The following is an 8,495-nucleotide window of genomic DNA, read 5'->3' as shown; positions in this document are numbered from 1 at the left end:
ATCCAGATGCCCTCAAACCCTCCATCTGCCCAGCCTGCAGCGTTTGCGCGTATTTTAAGCAGGGTCTGGCGCCTCTGTCCTCGTATCTGGGTTTCTTTCTTGATTTCCCTGGACCTCGGGGTGCTCTTCCGGGAGGACCCCGTGGCCGCGCCCCCGCTCCTGATGCAGTTGGAGAGGATAACTGCCCTCAACCCCTTAGGTCGGCGCCTCTTTCCAGAAAGAGCCTGCTCGAGTCTTTCAGCAAAGGTGAGGCGGAGGAGCCCGGCAGTTAGCTGGCCGCGCTCGCGGGACGCAGGCCGGTGACTGCGCGCGGGGGCGCACCGCGGTGGCGAGTTCCCGGGGCGCCCAGCACCGGTCCCGGGAGCCCCAGCGCCGGCTCCGCGCAGGCACAAAGCGGGAAGGGCGGTCCCGGGACTGCGCCCCGCGGCCAGGCGCGCGGCTGGGAGTCAGGGTGAGGCCGGGCGGAGCGCAAGCGTTGAGACAGAAGCCGCCCCAGGAAACGACCTCCTGCGCCAGCCCCCAGATTCCCCCCCAGCCCCCCCTTCCCCGCCCCTTTGGGCCGCTGCCGCCCTCCCAGCCTTTTGCGCCTTTGGGGCAGGATTCTGGCCCTGCGGTCCCAAGAATGCACGCTCCCCACTTGGTCTGGATGCTCCCCCACCTGGCCTCGGGCCTTCGCTGGAGCCAGCGGCGCTCGGGGCATCCGGCATTAGCGATCTCGTCCCTTACCTTTGCCCTCCTGCCCCGTAGCCACTCTGCCAGGGGCCGCCTTGGGTGCCCATTCCCAGATGGAGAAACTGAGTCTTAGCAGAGGGGATAAAGAGGCCCAGCGGCGGCCGGGGAGCCTGCAGACTGCCCCCCACCCCCCGTTTCACCGGAGACCTCAGGGAGAGATACTGTCTTCAATGCGCTGCCAGACGTGTAGGCTGCAGACCCCAGCGGACACTGGGGGGGGGGGGAGCTAGCGAGCATAGGCCCCCCCAGGTTTGGGTAGTGGGGAGCCCCGGTGCCTCCCGCGTGCACCCCTCTAGCCCGCAGCAACCTGCAACCGCGCCCCTGCACGGCCGGTGCTGTGGGTCAGCACCTTTCGCTTTAAGCATCAGCAGCAAAAGCAAAGACCCACCTTAACGCCCCTGTCCGGCCTTTGCCCTCGGTCTCGGCTGGCTCTCAACGCAGCACTCCGAGGGGCACCTCCGGGGTGGTTCTGGGAGCTTCCGCACAGACTCTGGCCGGGGCCTGGATCCCCGGCTGCCGTCTCTGCCCCCATCAGCCCGCCGGGTTGTCTGGGTCTTACCCAGGCCGCGCCCGGGCCCTGAACTGCGTTTGGTGCCCCGCACTCTGCGCTGATCACCCCGCCCCCCACCCATCCTGCTCCCCCGATGACCTCCTCTCCCCCAGCAGGACCCCCTGGGAGCTGGGGACGCGCTACTCTCCCCGCGCTGCCCCACCCCCCTCACCCTCTGCTTGTTTAACCTTCCCGCCCAGCCTTGACCCCCTACCCGCCGGCGGCTGCGGAAGCGCCTTGGGGGGGAGGGGTACGTGGCAGGCCTAGTCTGGCTGAGGAGCAGAGACCCTCCGCCCATCCATCCTGCCTGGGTGGCTCGGCACAGAGTGGGAGGCCCAGCTGTGCCCCAGGCCCTGGGATCTGAGGCTCCCTCTTCTCCAGGCCTCTGTGGCTGCACAATTCTGTGGCAAAATGCAGACCCCTTGTTCAAAAATTAATAACCATCATGACATTCCCGGCAGTGACAGGGAAGAAGGCCAGAGCCTTGTGTGACTGTCTGGGTCCCCAGAACGTGGGAAGCCAGCCCTGCCTCAGGCCTTGGGCCTGAGCCCTGAGCTCCCCCAGGACCCCCCGAGCCCCCCAGGTCCTCTCCCAGGCCTCTGGCTCCCGCACCAAGTGCTCTGTCCTGGGGCTGCCGGCGGCCCCCCAGGTGGCCTGTGGGCTGCCCTCCCCGACTGCACTGGGGGCTCCAGAGCAGCGCCAGCTGGGCTAGTGACAGGGACGCTGGGCACCTGCAGAGCCTCCCAGACGCCTGCGTGTGGCCAGGCTCCCAGGCCTCCCCTCAACCACCACCCCCCCTCCAGTCTGTTTCCCTGCCTTCCCTTCGGCTCTGAGGCCACGGGCTGTGGCCCCTGCCAAGCTGCCCTGGGTCCCTCCCAGCGGGGCTGAGCCTAGGCCAACCTTCCCAGGTCCCGGGGGTGACAGTGCAGCTGAGCGCAGGCTGGGAGGTGTGGGCTTAGGGACAACCCACTGGGCCCAAGAGGTGGGGTGCTGGGCAGGGCCGTGCCCAGTCCTAGAGCCCCCCGCAACCCCGGTCCTGCCTGCTTGCCCGGAGACCTGGAGGGCCATGGGCTGCAGAAGGTGCCTGGCGGGGTCTGGCAAACCAGATTCAAGGGCACATTCACTGTGAACACGGAGGTGGAGGCACACGCACCAAGGGCTGCTCACCACGGAGCCTCCCAGGCCTCAGGGAGCCCAAGCCAGCCGCTGCCAGGGCAGACGGTTTGTTTAAAACAAACAAACAAACCAAACATGAGGGGCGGGGCGGGGTGGCTCAGTAGCTTCCGACTTCTAAGCGGCTGACTTCTAAGCACCCGACTCTGGCTCAGGTCACGATCTCCCACTTGTGGGTTCCAGCCCCGCGTCGGGCTCTGTGCTGACAGCTTCCCATTCTGCTTCACGTTGTGTCTCCCTCTCTCTCTCCGATCTCCCCCCCACCTTGTGTTTCCTCTTTCTCTCTCTCAAAAATAAATAAATAAACGTTAAAAACAAAACCAAAGGCAACCAGTGCTGTCTCTCTAGTTTTCAATGTGATTCTTTAATTTTTCATGTGATTACATGGGCCTCAGGGCCACCGGCGACCGGCCGCCCCTGTGGGTGTCTGGGTTCCCCTCTCCATGCTGGGACTTGGCCTCTCCGGACAATGACGGAGATCGTGTGGCCTCCAGGTGTGGCCTCCTGGGGGGAGAGGGCGCCGGAAGCATGCTCTCAGTCCCAGTCGGGGACCAGGAACGGAGAAATGCCCCAGACCTCTCGACAGTGCTGGGCACTGGTGGTGCTCAGGCCTGATGCTGTGGACTCAGGGACCCCGTGGGTCTCCAGAAGCTTCTGCAGAGATCCACAGCCAGGCCCCCTCACCCACGGGGCAGAGGCATCAACTCCTCTCTGCGGGAGGAAGACCTGCCTCAGGGGCAGCCGATACCTGAGTGTGCCCTGACGTGAGCCGCAGAGCCGGTAAGGGTGCCCACAGCGTGCCCTGCTCTTACCCGCACCTCCAGGGGCTTTTCTTCTCTCACCTGGGGACCCAGCCCCAGCTCAGCCAGAAAAAACGGGTCAGGCCATTGGTTTCCCGAGTTCCAGGAACTTAGGAGGTTTTGATGGGTGTGTGTCAGCGCTGTGGGCCTGAGCGCCTTCCCGGCTCCTCAGCTTTCCTGGGTCCTAGAGTCCCAGGTCCAGCCGGGTGGTCCAACCCCAGCCTCCAAAACAGCTGAGTCCCCACCTGTGAGTCCCCAGCTGCGGCCAGACCCCGACGTGGCTTCCCTGCCCCCCAGCTGGGCTGTGGGAGGTTGGAAAGTGCATGGGCCCCAGCCTGGACCCAGCCAGAGCCACACGACACACGGGGCCCTCCGCCCCGAACTTGCACCTGACTTTGGACATTCAGTTCCCTTGGGAGGAGGCAGCGCCCAAGATAAATCGCCCTTTCCTGACTCCACACGGGGAAGGGGGGGGGTGTAGAGGGGGATTTTTCTGCGAACCTGATGACTGAGTTCCCTGGCAGCCTGGTGAGAAGAGGGGCCACCCTGCTTGTTGCTTATTGATCAGGAAAAGGAGGCACAGGGAGGTCAGGGAAGTCACTAAGTCTGCACAGCAGCAGGAAGAAGGGGATTTGAACCCGGGACACCGACTGCCTTGTGCCGCCCAGCCTCTGCACATGTGGGCACGGGCACACTCATGCCATCAGGGATTGAACACCATGAGCTCCGAGGTGCTGGGCAGAAAGCCCCCCAGAAGACGTGAATACACATCCATTTCCTTCAAGCTCCGATTGATTTCACTTCAAGAGCTCTTGCATTATGCAAGACCAGGGGCTCGAAGGGCAGCAGATTTAAATGGAAATGAGTCCGGGAAAAACAAATCACCGCGGCCCCGGTTCAATGCACCGAAAAGCATGTGCAAGCTCGGAGTTAGGGCGGAACAAGACGGATTTAACGAGAACATGGCAGGGCTGTTAACCCTTCTCCCGGGGTCTGCGCTTGGGAAGAGGTCTCTAGAAGCCCTGGGTGCCCCGTGAGGTCACTTCCCGTTCTGCATGCGAACGGGCGTTACCCGGGAAACCTGGAGGGTTTGAAAACTTCCCCCGCGAAGGAGCCTGGCTTTTTTCAACTGAGCACTTTTTTGGGAGAGTTCACGCAGAAGGGTTTGGAATCTCAGGCAGCAATTTCCGAACAGCCCCGTGTTCCCCGCCAAACGCTACACCCGCGTCCGCCCTCCCTGCATCCAGGACTCCCCACTGCAAGCCTGGGGTGCGCCAATCTTCAGCGACCTTTCTAGAAAAGCGGCGAGCGAGCAGCCAAGGCCCTTCCTGAGTGGGAGTCGTGGCCTCTGGGTTGCACCCTCGTGCTCTCTTCATTTCAGAAAGGCAGGAACCAAGGCCTAGAGAGGCGAAGTGATTTTCCCAAGGTCGCCCAGCAAATGGGGCCCCAACCCCACACCACGGAGCCCTGCCCGCCCCGCCTCCCCTCCGTCTCCTCCTGCAAGCCCTTCCCTTCCTGGCAGGCCCAGGAGGGGCTAAGCCCACCCACACCTCCATGTCTTGGCCTCCGGGACCGGCTCTCTGCCTTGCCTGTTCTACCGGCCCCCCAGGAAGTCAGAAGTACCTTCTGTGCAGGGAGAGTCTCCGCTCCCTTGGGCAAAGTCAGCCTCCCTTGCTCAGTCCCGTGACCATCTTTGTGGGGGGGGGGAGGGGGGTAGGGGCCAAGTCCCTGCTGCCTACCCCCCAGCACTGCACGGCACCAGGCAGCTCTTTTCAGTGCGGGCTGACCCAGTGCATGGATGAAAAGCCTTTGGAACTCGAAGGGACAGTGAGGCGGGTAAGGAAGAGGTGGGGCATCTGGTGAGCTGAGGACGGGGGTTCTCAGAGGGGCACCTGGGTCTCAGGAGGAGCCGGCAGCGAGAAGGAGGTGGGGGTCCCTGAGGCAAGCAGGTGGGCAGCAGGAAGCCAGACGGATGACATTCCCCCCAGTTCACATCATCCCGGCCCGTGGTTTTCATCACATTCTGGCACTTTCCAGCACACCTTAGGAGCTAAAAGCACGTCGGTCTGCATCTGCTGATCACACGTGGGAGGCAACCTAGAAAGAAAAGCATCCATATTGTTGTCAGAGCATATTTTTGGCTCTAGATTTGAGATTAGCATAATAGTTGTCCACAGGTAACAGCAGTAAATTTCTCCTGTCTGGAAACGCGTTAATGATATTTAAGGGAAAGTATCTTTTGATGGAGGTAAAGCCAGTTCCCTGCATAAAGAGTAAGTTTGCTCAGAGCGATTTTATTTTCATATGTTTTTTTTTTCCTTTTGGAGGAAGCAGAGACTTCTGGGTATTGTTTATCATTATTTTTTGTGTTTTAAAAAGATGTGCTCCCCCAACTCCAGAGCCACAGAATTGTGGGGGGCACGTAGAACCAGCCTCCTGGAGGCGCTGACCGTCTGTCACTGTGCACCCCCAAAAACCTGGGGAAGGATCGCCGAGCCCACTCTGCAGCCATGAGGACTGGGCTGGAAGCAAAGCAGCCGTGGACCCCGAATCCCACAGCGCTCGGGGGAGGGGACCTGGGTCCTGTCTCTGGGATGGACTCACTGAGCCTGGGCTGAGTGCGGCCCGTCTTGGCCCCGCGGGGCCGCCCGGCAGCTGTCCGGGGCTGGCTGGGCAATGCAAGGTGTCAGCCTCTAGGACACCTCGCCGGTCCCCTGTCCGCTCTTGTTCAGAGATGCGGGGAGGGGAAGGCCAGCCCTGGTCCTCCTGCCTTGCCCGAGAGGGAGCCCTGGCCTCGGAGGTGCCCCCCACGGTGGGCCTCAGCTTGCGGCTGCCAGAGCCCCCAGCACCGGGGATGGGCTGTGTGGGAGAGGGGGCCTCCCCCCTGCACATGTGCCAGCCCTGGGGGGTGTTCCTCACAGTGGCCGAGAGCCCCGGGGGGGGGGGCAGCGGAGCAGCAAACACCTGCTGGGCTCCAGGATGAATGTTCCCAGCTGACCTGTCCCGTGGCCTCCAAATCCAGCCCCGAGTCTCCGAGACGCGCTCCGTGGAACCTGGGGTCCGGCGGGGCTCCTCACGCGGTGACTACTCAGCTCTGGGAGACCCCTAGGCTGGACAGCCCCTCCCAGAGACCTCGGGTGAACCACTCGAGACCGCAGAGAGGGACTTCCCTGAAAGCAGGCTGAGGCGGGACTCCCCAGACTCCGGGGCACAGAGTCCCCTTCTCTCCTCACTTCTCAGGCTGGGCGCCCAGGGCAGACACCGGCTCTTCCAGCCGGGAGAGCTTCATGGAAAGAACCTCTAACCAGGCATCAGAGACCTGGGAAGGCAGAAAAAGACCCTAAGAGGCCAGGAGACGCCGCCGTGGGAAGGGGGAGCACCCCAGCGCTGGGACAGGGGTGCAAAGAGGAAGGAGTGATTTAACCTCAGTAGCCAGGGGCGCCTGGGCGACCCAGTCGTTTGAGCCTCCGATTTCGGCTCAGGTCGTGATCTCACAGTCCGTGGGTTTGAGCCCCGCGTCGGGCTCTGTGCTGACAGCTCGGAGCCTGGGGCTGCTTCAGATTCTATGTCTCCCTCTCTCTCTGCCCCTCCCCCACTCATGCTCTGTCTCTAGAAAATGAATGAATAAGCGTGAACAAAATTAAATAAAATAAACCCAGCAGGCAGACGTGGGCGGGCTGCTAGTGCAGGACCCAGACCTCGGAGGAGGCGCAGACCTGAGACTGGTCCAGGGGGAGGGTGAGCCAAAAACTGGGCTCAAGGGCTTCAGGGGAAAGAGAGGCCGGCAGGCAGGTGGAGGCGCGTTGCCATGGCAACACGCAAGCAGCAGACCGGAAGGGGTGGGACCTGCCCGTGGCCACGCCCCCAGCGCTCCTAGGGGCGGAGCCTGAAGGGACCCAGCTGGCCAGGGGAAGGGGACGCAGACCCCAGTGTCCCGGAGCTGACTGCAGAAGGGGGGCTCAGAGCCGAGGGACAGTGAGTGACCGTCACAGTCCTGGGAACCAGGGTCACAGCACGCCTGGGGGGGGGGCAGCGAGGCACAGATTACTTAGAGGGGCTGGTACGACCCGGTTGTGCGTTCCCCCGACCACATGTGTTGAAGCCTAACACCCGTGGGAGGTATCAGGAGGCGGGGCCTTGGGGAGGCCGCGAGGTCGTGCGGGTGCAGTCCCCGCAGGGGGTTAGTGTCCTCGCAAGAAGGACCCCAGAGGTAACGTCTCTCTCCACTCGGCCAGCTCGCGGCAGGAGGCGGGGTCTGCCGGCCACGCCGTGAGCCCGGACGGCTGGACGCCCGAGGCCGAAGCCCTGTGTCCGAGCCCCCCAGTCTGGGGCACGCGGGGCGAGCCCCCCAGTCTGGGGCACGCGGGGCGTCGGCCTGGGCCCCGCAGGGCCCCTCCCCGCCCCTCGTCCCTCCGCACTCGCTGTGTTCGGATCCCGCGTCCTCCCCTTGAGCGGCTCCCTCCTCCGGGAGGGCGCCCGCGCTCACCTTTGTTCACCTCCGCGCCCGCCCGGCACCTGGGGCGACGCTCGGGGCTGTTGTCACAGGTGACCGCAGACCGGCGCCCCAAGCCCCAGACGTCTTTCCCCAGAGCCTGGGAGCCGCAGTCCCAAGTCATGCGGCCACAGGACCCTTCCCCTGGCTCTGCTGCCCCGGGGTCGCGGTCGCGTCGCCCCCTCTCCGCCTCTGTCTTCATGCGTCCCCCAAGCCCTGTGCGTGCGTCTTTGTGATCCAGTCCCCTTTTCTCTCGCGAGGACCCCCAGGAACGAGCCGCCTCACCCCAGGGTGACCTCTCTGCGGATCTCCAACATGATCAGTTGCCCCTGCGAAGACCCTTTTTCCGAATGAGGTCACATTCGCAGGCCTGGGAGTCGGGCCGCCGGCCTGTCTCGTTAGGGTCCCAGGGCGCCCAGCCTGAGGCCCCGCTCACAGGCCCCCCGCCCGGAAGGCCCCCGCCTTGCCGCGAACGTGCCCACCCAGCCGGTCCCTAGAGCCGCGCCCTCCTCGGTGGGGATCCGTCTCCACCGGTCTGTCCGCTCCTGCATGACTGCCCAGGACCCGGCGCCGTTCCCGGCCGGCCCCCGCGGCTGCTGCGTGGACCAGGAGCGGGACCGGCCCCGCGGCCCGTGGGAGAGTGTGTTCGGGAAGCTTCAGCTAGCACCCGGGGAGGCTGCTTCGGAGCTGCGCCCTCCCCCACCCCCGCCGCCAGGCTGTCGCCGCTCAGCTCCTCTGCTCTGTGATG

The 8,495-nt window shown here is 64.1% G+C and overlaps 1 long non-coding RNA gene across 2 annotated transcripts; it reads right to left on the bottom strand.

The window, feature by feature from the left end:
• Positions 1-4,349: 4,349 nt before the first annotated feature.
• LOC144220311 (uncharacterized) lies at positions 4,350-7,888 on the bottom strand. 2 transcript variants are annotated; one of them, XR_013331689.1, is made up of 3 exons: positions 7,742-7,888; positions 5,148-5,352; positions 4,350-4,654 (listed from the first exon to the last, which is right to left on the bottom strand). It is a non-coding gene; the product is annotated as an uncharacterized LOC144220311 (long non-coding RNA). The 2 variants fall into 2 exon arrangements; XR_013331688.1 differs by lacking the exon at positions 7,742-7,888 and adding an exon at positions 6,254-6,552.
• Between the last annotated feature and the right edge of the window lie 607 nt (positions 7,889-8,495).

This window comes from Crocuta crocuta, unplaced genomic scaffold, assembly GCF_008692635.1.
Source record: "Crocuta crocuta isolate KB4526 unplaced genomic scaffold, BGI_CrCroc_1.0 scaffold179, whole genome shotgun sequence".
Taxonomy (NCBI): domain Eukaryota; kingdom Metazoa; phylum Chordata; class Mammalia; order Carnivora; family Hyaenidae; genus Crocuta; species Crocuta crocuta.
The sequence above is the reverse complement of the archived record's forward strand: the minus strand, read 5'-3'. Positions and strand labels throughout refer to the sequence as shown.